Raw genomic sequence first — 15,213 nt, 5'->3', positions numbered from 1 at the left:
CAGAAACGATATTTCAGGCTGAGCAAAACTCACCTTTTCAGGATTGACGGTAAGGCCAGACTCTCGCAGCCTAGTTAGAACTTCCTCTAGATGAGTCAAGTGCTCCTCATAACTCTCACTGTACACAAGCAGGTCATCCAGATAGTTGAACACGAACTTAAATTTGACATCATGAAAGATAGAATCCAGGAGTCCTGGTGAGTGTTTGGGCCCCCACAGCCAAGCCCATTGGCACTCGGGTGAACTGGTACAAATTCCAAGGCACACAAAAGGCAGTGAGAGGTCGAGACTCGTGTTTTAGAGGAATCTGATGGTATGCCTGATTAAGATCAAAAATGGAGAAATACTTGGCCTTACCCAAACCAATCGAAAGCAGAATGCAAATCGGGGAGAGCACGGAGTCAATTTCTATCTGAGCATTGAGCTTTCGATAATCCAGGACCAATCTGGACTTCCCATTAGGTTTCGGCACTAGAAACGCTGGACTGGAAAAATTTGAGCAAGACGGCTCGATTACCCCACTCTTAAGTAAATCATCAATCATATTTCTCAGAATTTCCATCTTGGGCGGGAGCAAGCTTATATGGATGGGAACGTAACAGGACGGGTGTCTGTTAGACGAATCTCGTATTCCAAGAGATTGGTCGTGCCCAGTTTGTCAGTTAGGACTTCAGGAAAACTGGAACAAATCTGCCTTATGTCCTCAGCCTCTTTCGGCGTAAGATGTCCTAGTTGGTCAGGATGAGTCAAGCTCTTATCTTTCCATCTCTAAGGCAGCAGTCCCCACGAGACTCGACATCTGAAAAGGGAACGAGCACCCCGCCTGGCGAAAGCAAAGAAAACATGACTGGAGGCCAAATCCAAAATCATGCCAGTTTTTCCGATAAAATCTGCTCCCAAGATGAAAGGAAAAGTCAGGTCCTTAGCCACCAAAAAGCTCCAATCCCAAGAGAAATAATTAATTTTGATGTGAATCTGGGCACTACAGATAATAGGTAAAGTGTGTGCGTGAAGCAGTCCAGCAGATAAGTGAACTAGGCTCAACCTGCCGTATTAGCCCAGAGGATTTTAGATCTTCAAAAAACGACAAGAAATCAGGCTGCGTGCTGACCCAGAATCAACCAGGGCCTTCTGCACCACATTCCCCACAAGCACATCCAGTTGTGGGCAGGTTGAGCGGGCAGCCCTTACTCCCTGCGCAGCCAGAGCAGCAACCCTCCCCTCTCGGCCCAACGATGATAACTGTCCCCAAGTCTATTACTTTCTGTTTTCTTTCTGTTCTGCATTAAACCAGCTACCCTTTTACCATTAAAATCGGGTACATATTTGCCCTCAGAATTACCTTTACGGCACGAGTCGGGCTTACTCGTCCGCAAGCTTACTAGTTTTTTTTTTATATTAAGTGGACAAAAACGGTCTAATATGTCCCACTTGCTTGCAGCCTAACAGGTAGGAGGCTGCCTACGGGAAGGAGCAGCTGCTGGCTCAGACTGCACCGGAGCATGGACCGGCCCCGGAGGCAAGTGAGGAAGATGCCTCGACATGGCCTCCCTTTGATCATCCGCATCCTGAACCCCTCTAGAGATGATGGAGAGGCGGTCCAAATCCGCAAAAGATGCGGGGACGGCTACAAAAAATCAAACGGGAGCGTTCTTCAGGTTTAATGCCCTCCAAAAATAAGGCTCACCAACTCCGTTTCGCTCAAGCTCAAGCGCAACACCCGGGCTACATCCCGTATCTCCCCGACAAAATGGCTCAACGTCTCGTCCTGGTGCCTGAGGACGGTAAACGCGTTCCACCCGCAAGCGCTCCCTAACCCGAGCAGGTACAAAGAACTCCAAGATCTCGGCGTGGAACTGGTCAAAGGTGGCACCTCTCTTAAGGCAGTCTAGAAGGCGATCAAAAAGCGGCCTTAAGGAAAAACTGCGCTAAAATCTGCATAAGCATGGCATCTGTCATACCAGGAAATTCTCTCAGCTTTAAAAACTTCCAGAAGGAAATGGATAAGTAAATTAGTGTCAAGCCCATCAACTCTGGGGAAGTGTTGTAAAACACTCCCCAAAGGATGGGGCAGTTTGCCAAAGCTAGAAAAGGAAGGCACAACTATAGATGATGCCTCACCAGCCGCTTCAGGAGGGCCACTACCCATCCGGAGACATAGTAACTCTGGGAGGCTCGAAAGAAAGAGCCGGTGGATGGTTAGCAAAAGTAATGGTAGTGGGAACCTCCGTAGGGAGTGACAGCGGTAAATAGTACCCCCTTCTCTTTCACCGAGCGCACCTCACTCAAACCATCTAAGACTTGTTTTTAATTTGTTACTGGCCGAAAAAGCCCAACTTTTAATATCAGAGTCTAAACTAGGAGCTGACATAAGTAAAACTATTCTGTCACGCCAATGTAAAAGCTGAGATGCCAATCTAGCCTTTGCTGACCCGGACATGGGAAGTGACTCAAAATTAATATCGTCTTCTAATTCCTCCATTCGGGTTTTACAAAACTCAAATTCTGTGTTAATTTGGAACTCTGCATTCCAGCTGCTGTCCCAACGCTATACAAGCCCGTAATTGAGCTCTTAATGCCCTCACATCTCCCTCGGGCTTCTGTCCTCTCGCCAGGACCTCAAAAACCAACTCGGGCTTGCGTAGATGTTTCAGGCACCAGGGAAAACGCCATACCAAACAATTAAGACAAATAAATACAACAATAAACAACAAAGCGTACGCAAACAATTACTTAGTAACCTAAGTGGACTCAACTTACAAAAGGCTTACACTGACGAGGTCCAAGTGAAGAACTTTAATACCTGCTACCTAATAGAAGGATACCCTGCAAATATACACTAACCAAAACCTACAAACACAGAAGCAATAAATATAACAAAACAACACATTGATAGGGGAGAAGTAGAGTACAGTTAGATAAATTTAGCGGTTAAGCAATTTAGAGTCCCTTGCTCCCTGCAAAGGGTAAGTCTGCAGGAAAGCAAGACACTAAACCAATTCCACCCGGTATCCTGTGCTAGGGCGAGCTCCTAATGAAAAAAAAAAAAGTTGTGTACTCCAACCTCCCCCTACCTAACACTAACCTACACCAACAAACAAAACCAGAACTGAGAGACAGCTGAGAGAGCAGCTAACCACGCTCTGCTGCTACCACTGAAACCGTACATCGCCGCTCGCACACCCACAGCAAACCATCAGGGAAGCGCGCGCCTATGGTGGTGAACGGGATGCCGGATCAAAACAAAACTAGGTAAAAAAGAACACCGTGGTCAGTATACTCAGGTTCATTTACTAAGACACAGCATAGGCCTATCCAGTCAATATAAAATATATATATATATACTATAAATAAAAAAAATAAAAAAAAATAAAAAGTGCCTGCAGTAGTATACCTCAAACAATCCTTGTCAGGTGCACCTGCATACAAAAATTAGAAACGCCATAATTTGAAACAAGAAATGCCAATTCCACCCGGTATCCTTCGGCTAAGGGCGGGCTCCTAATGAAATCCAAGAAATAACTAAATAATATCTTAAAACTAACTTAAAATTAAATAACAAAATATAAACTATATAAATGGCAACAATAACAATAACAAATAAATAAAGAATATGAGCAGGGTATCACAGATGTTGACTAGTAGAAATGTCCATCATGGTGGCCGTCCCTTCAGCAGAGCGCAAAAGCGAAGGTTCTCTGCGACCACGCATGATGGAGAGATGACAGCAGAAAATCAACTCATCTCCTGGACCTCATCAGTGAGGGGCCGTAAACTTAGCCGCACATGTCAGAAGGAGAACAGCTCAGCAAAACTAACAAACACTTAATAAACAAAATATTAAACTGGAGCTACTCCTAACTAGTACACCACGGCTCAGAGTCTTGACGCCACTCTACCGGAAAGGCCAAACGCCTTCAAATGGTCAGTTGGCCTCTGCAGCCAATAAACCACACACACATACACTATATAAAACACACATGAGCCGGGGAGATATAGGTATTGAACCGGCTCACAATATGCTATTAAGAACCTGATGTTCTAAGTAATGTATGGTTTACAGATGAATGCTATGTGCACATTAATGGTTTTATAAACAAGCAGACAACACGTTTCTTTGGATTTGAACGTCCTGACATTGTCGTAGAGAGGCTACAGCATAGTAAGCGTTTAACCATTTAGTACGCTGTGTCTGGGAGGGGTATAGTGGGACCATACTTTTTTAAAGGCAACAAAACTGAACGGGGGTCATATTGAACATGTTAATACCCGAGTTTAACCGATTTTGCTTCCTTTGACTTTTATTTACTGGTAAAATCTATATGTAATGTTACTGTATTTACTATAATAAAATATTACCAATTCAGTACTGTTTATTTTGGCCAATACTGTAGAGTAAATAATACTGAAAATGTCTTGTTCTCGATTATAGTTTTATATGTAATTCTTTAAACTGTAATCTTATGCGTATCTTATCAGTCAATCATTGATTCTCACAATATGAATTTTACAATTTTTATGCACGTCCAAATAAAGAAAAACATATACCTTAAGATAAAATTGATAACAATAAATCCTAATTGAGCACATTATGATAATTAATTGATAATAAACTACCTGAAGACAAGTACTGCTACCCTCCACATGAGCTCCTCACTCTAAAACTACAGGACGTTCCTCCAACCAAGTACTCCCTCACCTTACACTTAAAAGCATTGAAATTATTAATATTACCTGTGTGTTCTGGAAGTTATTAAACGATTTAGGACCCTAATACGATACTTAATTTTGCTCAACGAAAGTTTGAATCTGTGGGATAAAATGTTTGTTTAGTTTCTGGTATTATAAGGGCGATCTTATTATTATTATTGTGTGTACCTTATCTTATTATTTCATCTTAAATGAAATCAACTTTCACGGTTTTTATCCGGTCAGAAATAGCATTTCGGAGTCACGAACACAAATAGCAAAGAGAAATTACACAAGAGCAAACACCCTCGAACGATATGTGTGATACGATATCAGTTTTTATTTTATTATATAATATATTGCAATATACCAGAGTCGTGAAACTTAAAGATGCTTTTAAGACATTTAGGTCACTTCATGAGAAACCATAGGAATTAAAATGTTTTAGCAACTTTTTAATCAGACAGAAGAATAGGATTGAAGATATGATGCGATTTTGGCGTAAACGAATTATGTTTTACCTAGAATTAGGTGTTTGTGATAAAATACAATTTAAGAAAATAACACGTTTTTACATAAAATAATACTATAAATATCTCCATTAATTTTTAAAATAAAAAAGTCATTGCATTTAGTGCATTGTGTGTTTTGAATACTGTAGAAATTAATACTTTTATCGTCAGCAGATTTTCTGTGTCCAATTTCAAGATACCGATATAAAAATACTAATTTAACGTCACAAATCCCTAGTTGAATGATCAGAATAGGTCACACTTTTGTCAGAAATGACCCTCCCCTGAGTCACAATGTAACTCTTGTACGCATCCTTTGACTCTGTAATGTTGTAGGCCTACCTACCAAGAAGTGTGATAAGTTCTCCAATTGTTCGATTTCATCTAATCAATCCTCTATCAAGTGACTCAACATACAAATAGTATTAACAGTGCCGTAACTAGCGCTTTTATCGCCCGGAGCAAAGGTAGACTCCAACATCTTCAATAATTTTCCCCAGCTCCCTAGCCTATTCACTTTCCACGTTTAGATTACATAAATATGTATAAAACTATACAGGGTGTTCTCAAAAGGGCGTCACAAACTTCTGTGGCTGGTAGTACTCATTATTCCAAACAAAAAAGTCGAGAAATGTGTCGTTTAGCCGCTAGCCGCCATTTTTTTAATTTTGTATAAACACATTAATATATCTAGAAATAGTAAAGTTAAGGATACCAAACTACTGCACATAGGTAGGGATACATAAGAGGAAAAAATGTGATTTGCTTTAATATTAACAAAATGGCGTCTGTTGAAAATTTGTTAAGTCAAATAAAAAAAACCAATATAGTTATAGAAAATGTACAAGATACCAAATACTTAGGCCTACTACTTTTTATAACAATTCCAACGGCACCTTTTGCAACGAAATCCGTCAACGCTTAAACGAGCACAACCACTTTAATAGTACGCTTGCGCAAACTGTGACATGTGACATTTCTCGAAATATGTTTATAGGACATTTTTAGTGGAATAATGAGTAACATCAGCCACAGAACTTTGGTACACTCTGTATTTATACTTATAATCATTTTTTTTATTTTAAAATAATATTAAAACCCATATCCTCTCTCGACCATAGGCAGTATTTTGCTATACCGGTTATCGTGTTTAACTGTACACTATAGGCTATTAAAATGCGTTTTCGGGGATAAAGTTATTTGAGTAATTTATTGGATTGAGTTTAATTTTAACGCAAGATCAGGAAACTGTATTTTGCTGACTTCCTTTTTGTGATTTAGTGAGTTATAATTTGTAATGAGTTGAAAATGTATTTACAATAATTATACCCACGAAAGTCTATGGTCTTTTTAAATCAATGCTGCATAATATATTTCTGAATTGGTTTTTGCCTAACAGTATATGATATACGTCAGGCTATTTTTGAATCTCATGTAATAAAATGCGTGATATATTTGAAATATGTAATACATTACACACTCTATACATTATTATTTTCCAAAAAATACTGAATCATAGCTTGTCACTTGTTAACAATAAAAACATCTGAATTAATTATTTGATATAGTTTAAAATTTATTGGGTTCAACTACTTGGGTCGGACTAAAAATGTTTAAAATTCTCTTTATCCCTTAATCTATTTTGAGAAAGTTGGAAAAGTTAAAAAATTGAATAACAAACATTTTTTAACACGTGATAATATTATACTTATTAAATATAATACGTGTGCTTTATACTTTTTTATTCTGCACAGGCGCACACACTAACACACACATAACGTACACAAATAATGTCTATCTTGCAAAACGTTTTAACAGCAATTCCAATAAATCGCTTGATATTACACTTTACCTCTATGTATTAATTTAAATTTTACTTTTTAAATGTGACTCTTTCAAACAACGAAATCATTTTAGATTTAGAAGAATTGGTCTCAATCCCAATACCGAAATTAATCTCTTGATTATTATTTCATAAACATGGTTTGTTTGTCTTATAATAAAATTTGTATTCGAGGAAAGAGCTAATAAAGGAGACAGTAAAAAAATGAAAGGATTTGTCTTTCCACCATTAAGCGAATTTTCGAAAAATAAGCCAAGACATCCCGCAAAACAGCACGGGGCTGGCTCGCAAAGCTATACAAAAATTAACGCGAAATTAGCCAAGATATCAACAAAACGGGATTATCCCGCAAAGCTATTAGAAAATTACCACGAAATAAACAGAGATATACTGCATAACAATGCAGGGTTATGTCTCAAAGCTATTAGACAATTTTCGTAAAATAAGCAGAGATATCCGGTAAAACAGTTTGAGGTTGTCCCACAAAATTATCCCTTGATTATAGAAACTTAAGCCGTGATATGCCGCAAATCAGTCCGAGGTTGTCCCACAAAACCATCCGAAAAATACCGTAAAATAAGCAAGAATATTCCTAAAACAGTTCGAGGTTGTTCCAAAAAATCATCCGAAAATTCCCGCAAAATAAGCAGATATATCCCAAAAAACAGTTTAAGGTTGACCCATACAATTATCACTAAATTGTCGTAAAATAAGCTGTGAACTGCCGCAAAACAATCTGAGGTTGCCCCGTAAAGAGAGCCGAAATGACCACATCCCGAGCTAATACAATACATCCATAGTTTACAATAAATATAAGGAAATCGTAATATAGTAAAGGCGAGTGTATATTTCAGTCTCCGAGAACAAAAAGTTAATATCCAGGACAACTTTACGTTGCTTATTGTTTAAACATGTTCCTATAAAAGTTAGCCCAAACTCACTCCAGTAACACATATCATAACACTACATAGTTACACGATATATTCGAGTACGTACATAAAATATTACCATAGGCCGTTATCTTCCGAGGCCCTGCAGACGGGGATGGGTTAGTTGCGAGGAACTGGTACAAAGTGAGTTGTACAGAACTGTACCAACGTTAGTACAGGTCGGTACAGAGGTCCACATTACCGGAATTGACGCGTACAGTCAGTCACCGACTGGCTGTACACGGTGATTTATTGTTTGGATCGACTGAACTCATATGAGTAAACAGACGCGTAACGATCGTGTAATTTCGCGTATACAGGATGTTCCCGAATGGCATACGAAGTTTGTTGATTGTGATCTAGTCACTAAAATAAGCAACAGTTCCCTGATGAAAATGAACTGTTTTACTTAGCTTTATGTAGCTGCCAGTTGAATGAATGATTGAATGAATGAATGAAATTTATGTTGAATGATGCTAATACGTGTGTCTGTCCTTAAATATTCATAACCCATAAAACAAGAACGTGGCCAGTAAAACACATTTTGGGGGGATCCAGACAACTGATATTTTCCCATAGTGGACAGAGAGTAAGGCCCCGTTTTTTCCTTAAAAAGTTCTTGAACCGTTCCTTTGTTGAGAACGATCTTTCAACAGTACATGTTAGTAATACTGAATCATTTAAATATTAATAATCGTTTACTAAAAACGTTATTTAAAAAATTTAAAAATGTGGGGGGTCCGGTCCCCTTGGTTCCCCTCGGTGGCTACGACCTTTGCCATAATAGCTATTTATAACCCATATTTAAATAACAGCTCGGAATATCGTATTTTAATCGAGGCCCTATCGTTATTAAAGTCTCAATTACATTTCCAATGGTTTTAAAATGGTGGCCATAAAAATGTTCTTATCAAATTTCAAGAAGTGTTATGAATACAATGTGTCCCTTAGAGAACAAAAATGTTTGTATCTAATTTTTAAGATTGGATGGAATGCAACAAAGATATAGTCCAAATGTTTCTCTTTGAATAAAAATGTGCTAATTTTTTTCTCCTGTAATCAGTCACGTTAAATCAGCTAGTTATTTTCTCAGTTATTAAAAAAATGTTTTTAACATGTAAGATATTAAGCAAATTGCCAGTGTGGAGAAATATTTTTATAATCTGGCATATTTTATATTTGATGAAATATGATATGAACAATTCTTAATATTCTTCATTATGAAACAATTGATACTACCATTTCTTTTGTCAATCTGTACGTTAGAATAAGAATGCCACAAAACGTTTTGTTGCATGAATTTTTAAATGAAATAAAACAGAAAATACGTTGCATATTTTATTTCACGAACAAGTTCTCTAAATATTTGGATACATACTAGGCGCAGTCTATGAATTATTGCACCACAAATAATCCTTTCAAATCTGTGTAGAAAGATTATCGCCGTAGAAACTGTAAGTATGAAAAGTTTTAAAATAAATCACGATTCTTTCGTCATAAAAATCAATAGCCCATTTAAGTTGGTACTTTGTCAATAATCTTATTGTGAATTGTTAGCTGTACGTAAGCGAAGATTGTAAAGTAGATGGCCGAAAGATCACGTTTGTCTGTATTTCTACCCGTGAGATACTACGATAACAGATTGAGCTTAGTAATAAAACCATAAGCTTAAAATTAAGTCTAAATGTTCTACATCTATACAATGATCATATTAATAAATGACCTAGGGCAAAAGGGACAGAAAAACTGTACTGCGCTGCCTTGTACTTGTTAGGAAACAATTGTTTCAATACTGAAGTCTCAAATGTTAGTAGGAATACTCGTAAACGCTCGAGGTGTTTTGGATACCTTCGGATTATTGTAAACACGCGGGTTCAAACTTGGAACAGTGTTACATCACATACGTGTACTGAAGAAGTACCAATTGTGCCATTTCTATGTTGTTCTTACTTCAAATTAATTGTCTATAAAAATAATCAACAACAATACATCAACAAAACTCATTTAGATGAAACCGCAAATTCAAATTATTAAATATCACAAAGCCCGTGTGTGAAATATTTCATCCTCCCTGTGGAGGTTCATTTAGTCAACAGATAATGCCAACAATATACGCCCGCCTGTACAGATGAGTTGGAGGGAGCAGAGCTGTATCGTGGTTGGTTGAAACCAACCAACGTACAGTATTACAGGCTACAAGCCTTTTGACAATTTGATTATATTTTCTATGTATTAGTTTGTTTTATTTCTCTTCGGGTAAAAAGTTGAGAAATTGCACTTAATCTTCAAAGTACATTTGCGCAACTTCCGGAGTGACACGACCTTTTGGATGGGTAAGGTTGGGGGTAGAGGCCGCCTTCTGTCAAGATCCACGAGGGAGGATTTCGCAGCATAATCTCAGTCATATCTCCTTGGAAGTAGGGAGAGCCAGCTCTGTACCAGCCTCTCTAGTCAAAGCAGGCAAGGGGTGACACACCTTTATGTCTAGGCTAGCAAGAACCTTTGACTCTTAGGAAACGAATCCCACCAACTCCAACAGTTATCTCCCGAAGTAAACTACACCTATCATATTACCCTTGCACAGCAGAATCTTGACATTTGCGGTTAGTGATGTGGCGCTCCTGTGTGGATAAGGTTGTCCAGATTTAAGTGACACCTCGGTTTTTTGCTGTGCTCAGTGTGTTTGCAACTGGAAGGTATAGACCAGCCAGAAGTTAACCCTGCTGAGAAAACTGGAAACTTTTAGTACTATTCCTATAGAATTTAAATGTTCGGTGCAAACGGCCGATTGTATTGTCGGTGCTGTGGGACTAAAATATTTTCTACCCTGATGGATTCGGTCCTATTGGACCAACACTGTGAAGTTTAAAATTATTACAGTTGAGAAGAAAACAGCCTTGATCATATTTTGTAACAGTACATCTTCATGGTAAACGGACTGTAGGTCCACGTCATAAAACTGCCGGAAGCATTTCTTGCCTACTTCTTAAGGGGTGGACAGTGGGTCCACGGTTCCGGCCTGGGACCTACTGTCCGACTCACGGGTTTCTTTTGACGAGGGGTTGACAAGGGATCGTCGTGCTCACACTGTAGCACTTGAATGGATGTTTCAAGATCTAAACTCTATATCTGCTAAATAGTTTTCATTACACTACATAAGACAGCTGCAAAAAGAATGAAACAAAATTATATACATAAAATAAAGTCAGGTTAGTTACGCCATTTCTAACTTAAGATTGTCTGTAACGATTATAGTGGTCTTTGCTTTATTGGATACGTTTTCGCTCCGACTAGGAGAACAACGATTAAAATATCGTAAGAATGCACAGAAAAATCAGGTAAATAGAACAAGACATTTATATAATAGTATAAGAGCCTGTTAACTTTAGTCAATTGTTCTGTGTAAACATTGTTTTATAGTAGCACAATCATAAATTACCTTACATTTAGTCATGAAAGCATAGTGTAAGCTTGATAATAACAACACTTCTTATTTCAAACCTTTTTGCGACCACTGTTGAGCACAAGTAAGACAAATATTTAGATAAATAAACTAAAAGTTGTATTAAAAGTCTACTTTTAACTGTACACTTTAGTAAATATTGAGTATGCATGATGAGTACTGTATGCGAACATCAAAGGAATGTACTATATAACTGTTATATAGTTATAAAACGCATAGTTTATTTGACTTTCGACAGAAGTAGGCTTCTCAGAAGTAGGATCAGAAGTTTGTATGTACCTTGTTCGAGAAAACAAAGCAATAACTAGGGCTTTTTTATTAACTAAACACAAAATTTTAAAACTTTTAACGGTTAACGGTTTATTTTAAAGGGGAATAAAACTAATAGGGTTTAAGAATAAATTTAAGAATTTGGAGCGTTCGATGTCCTTATAACTGCTAGTAATTAAACATGTTATCTCCTGTCGTTCCGGGATCACTATTTGAAATAACGTTAATTTTTTCGCAGCGAGATATAGCGACGAATAGCAATTGGAAGTTTGAATGAAACTAGACAAATGTTTTAGCCGTTCATCGAATTCCTATTTGAGTGATATTTACAACGTATCGTTAGCGGCATAAGGTCACTATTATGTAAGTTAGTATGTCTGTGTAGGCAGATGTTTTGTTTACTGTTTGGATTACATGCCAAGAGCCACTATTTAAGGTAATAAAATATTTTTTTCTTCGTATCTATTTAACTTAATTTGGTACAACTTTAAAAATGATATATTAGGTATGAACTAAATGGTTATTTTAACTACTAAAAATGTTATTAAAACAATAAACCATCCATTGCAATTAACGTGTACTACGAGTATCGTGTCTACTGGTATATACAGTATTATACAAACGATGGTCCAATATAAGGAATAACTAATATAAACATACTGTAGATGTTTATGATTCATTAGGACAATGCCAAATTAATCAGAAAGTAATATAATGCTATATGGAATTCGTTAAGATATAATCCCTATTAGTAATCCACTTCATATATGATAGCTTGAGTAAACTGTTGTTAATATTTACTGCTTTAGCAGTACGCTGTGCGAATGTAGTGGAAGCATCACTGACCAGAATAAAGAATAAGTGCAGGCCAGGTCAGTTTTGAAAAGTAGGACAGTTAGTCCGCAGGTGTCGGCGAGGACTAACTGTCCTACCCTGCATAAAAGTGACGTCAGCCACCCTCGTCAAACTAGGCGTGGACCTACAGTCCTACAATCCATTTTCATATGCTTGATAATCAATTTGTTTTCTTTCTAAAGGAATGCTGTAGCTGACGTAACATATTATCTATAATAAGATGGTGTACTGTTTTTTACTAAATGCGTTTTTGTATTTCATATAATACAAATAATACTGTGTTTTTAAACGGGTTGATACAAAATTATGTAATGTAATTTAAAAAGCTCAGGTACATTGTTATAAATTGTATTTTTATTCGCAATAAGTATTCCGCTTTAATTCACTAACTACCTAGGAAAATATTGCTAAATTTACGATATTTACGGACATAAACCTTTTTCTTTTTGCCCACCTAGATTAACAGTTTGAATGACTTGTGGAGTGAGCAAAAGGTGGATGGCGCACACAAGGAGTGTCTGAACGTCTAATAATACGCATGTAATAATTTAATAATATTGGACTATAATTCGATTCCCCCAAGAGGATGGAGCCGAAGGACAATGATAATGCAGAGTACTTATCAGAGGAGCTATTTGAAGAGAAGCTGTCTGGGGAGGAGCTGTCTGAGGATGAGCTATCTGAGGATGAGCTATTTGAAGAGGAGCTGTCTGAGTTGGATCTGTCTGTGGAGGAGCTATCTGAGGAGGAGCTGTCTGAGGAGATGACATCAACAGACAATGCTGAAGAAAAGAGACGAGAGCAAAACAGGGTAGTATCGAATAATTCAAGGGATAGACTAAGAGAGACCGGATTTGCTGCGGGCAGTGGCGTAGCGAAGGGGGGGGGGTCCAGGGGGTCCGGACCCCCACCGAAATTTTAAGACATAATTAAAAAATAAAGCATGGGGCAGGGAAAAAAAGGACAGTTATCACATTACTCTTGTCTACAAACATTAAATTGATTGATTTCACTGATTGAAGTGACCGTTGTTAAAAATATTATTGTCCTTATCGTTTAAATTATAAAGTATCAAACGATACTTTTTGGGCTCGGCCTTTCGAATAGTGTAGTGTAATCACGGTATTTCTATAGGGCGCGGTCACGTGACGTCGCAAATTAACCTGAACCATAACACGGGCGAACAGTTTTAAATTAGCGACCACTTCGTTCGTGGGGACGTAAAGTGACTGCGTAGAATTAAGTTAACGACGTTCATTTTAGGTGTCATTAAACTGTAAACGTGTATATAATTATCGAAAAAAAAATCACTTTCGGTCGGATAATACACTTGAAAAACTCTACTGGTTAGAACTTCAACTAATTTGGACTTCAATGATTGAGGTAAACATGGGGTTTTTCGATTGAGTTAGGACGACGATTTTTGTTATCATTAAACTGTACACCGTAAGACCTACCTATATAAATTATCGAGAAAAAAAATCACTTCCGGTCGGTAAATACCGAAGAAAAGCTCTCTAACAGATTCAAGTTTTGACGAATTTTTGGATTTCATTGGTTGAGTGGTTGAGTAAAAGTGGTACTTAGGATTATTTTAGGACGGTGATTTTAGGTATTAATTCAACGCCGACTATATAATACATATATAATTATCAAGAAAAAAAAAACAATTAAATCACTTTAAATTAGCGACTTTTTTTCCTATGGAGTCCCACAGGGATTTATACTTGGACCAGTTCTTGTTCCTTGTGTACGTCAGCAGACTGAACTCATCGCTCCTGAGAGGGAAAATGGTCCAGTATGTTGACGCTTGCATTAAAGCTCCAACAAAACATGAATTAGAAATCATTTTCTTTTTAGAACTGAATTCATGTATTCAGTTTTTTTTATTAAATCTGAGGACCAATAACTCCAAATCGAATGCACTAAATTTCTGTTTGCGGTAAAGAGAGAGATTGAGGATCGCGCTGCTGTGATGGCGGACGATGTCCTCATTGAGGAAACTGATTCCACCTAGTTCCTCGGAATGTACCTTGATCGAAGTCTGACTTGAGACAATCATATTGAAAGTACCTGATTGAAAGTTCAAAGGTTTCTTCAGGCATTTATGCTATACGGAACCTTTCAAAATTTTTGCTCCCGGGATGTACTAAAAATGGCCTACTTCGGCCTTGTACACCCCCATCTAAACGTACGAGTTGAGGCTATGGGGCAGCTGTTCTAAATACAAATTTTGAGCGAGTATTTAGAAGTCAAAAGAAAGCTGTCCGCATCATTTCAAAATTGAAATCCCGAAATTCATGCAGAGATGCCTTTAGGAGCTGGGATTGCTAACTTTGCCCTGTCTCTACATCCTCGATGTCGCCCTGTACTGGCCGATTTAAGTGCGAGTTTGGTCCGGGGCAGGGACGTCCATCAATACGGGACAAGAGGCAGGGACAACCTTCGGTTACATCCGCACAGAACAGCCGCATTCAAACGTTTGCCATTCGAGGTTGGTGTTAAGTTTGATCAACAAACTCCCTGATGAAATCAAAAATTTTAATGAACCAACAAAATTTTAAAGCTCGATTGAGACACTTTTTGGTGTCGAGGGTGTTTTATTCGGTGGAAGAGTTTTATGATGAGCCGCTGGGATGAAATTTAAAGTAA

This window comes from Homalodisca vitripennis, chromosome 6 (assembly GCF_021130785.1).
Source record: "Homalodisca vitripennis isolate AUS2020 chromosome 6, UT_GWSS_2.1, whole genome shotgun sequence".
NCBI lineage: Eukaryota > Metazoa > Arthropoda > Insecta > Hemiptera > Cicadellidae > Homalodisca > Homalodisca vitripennis.
Note: the sequence above shows the minus strand (reverse complement) of the source record.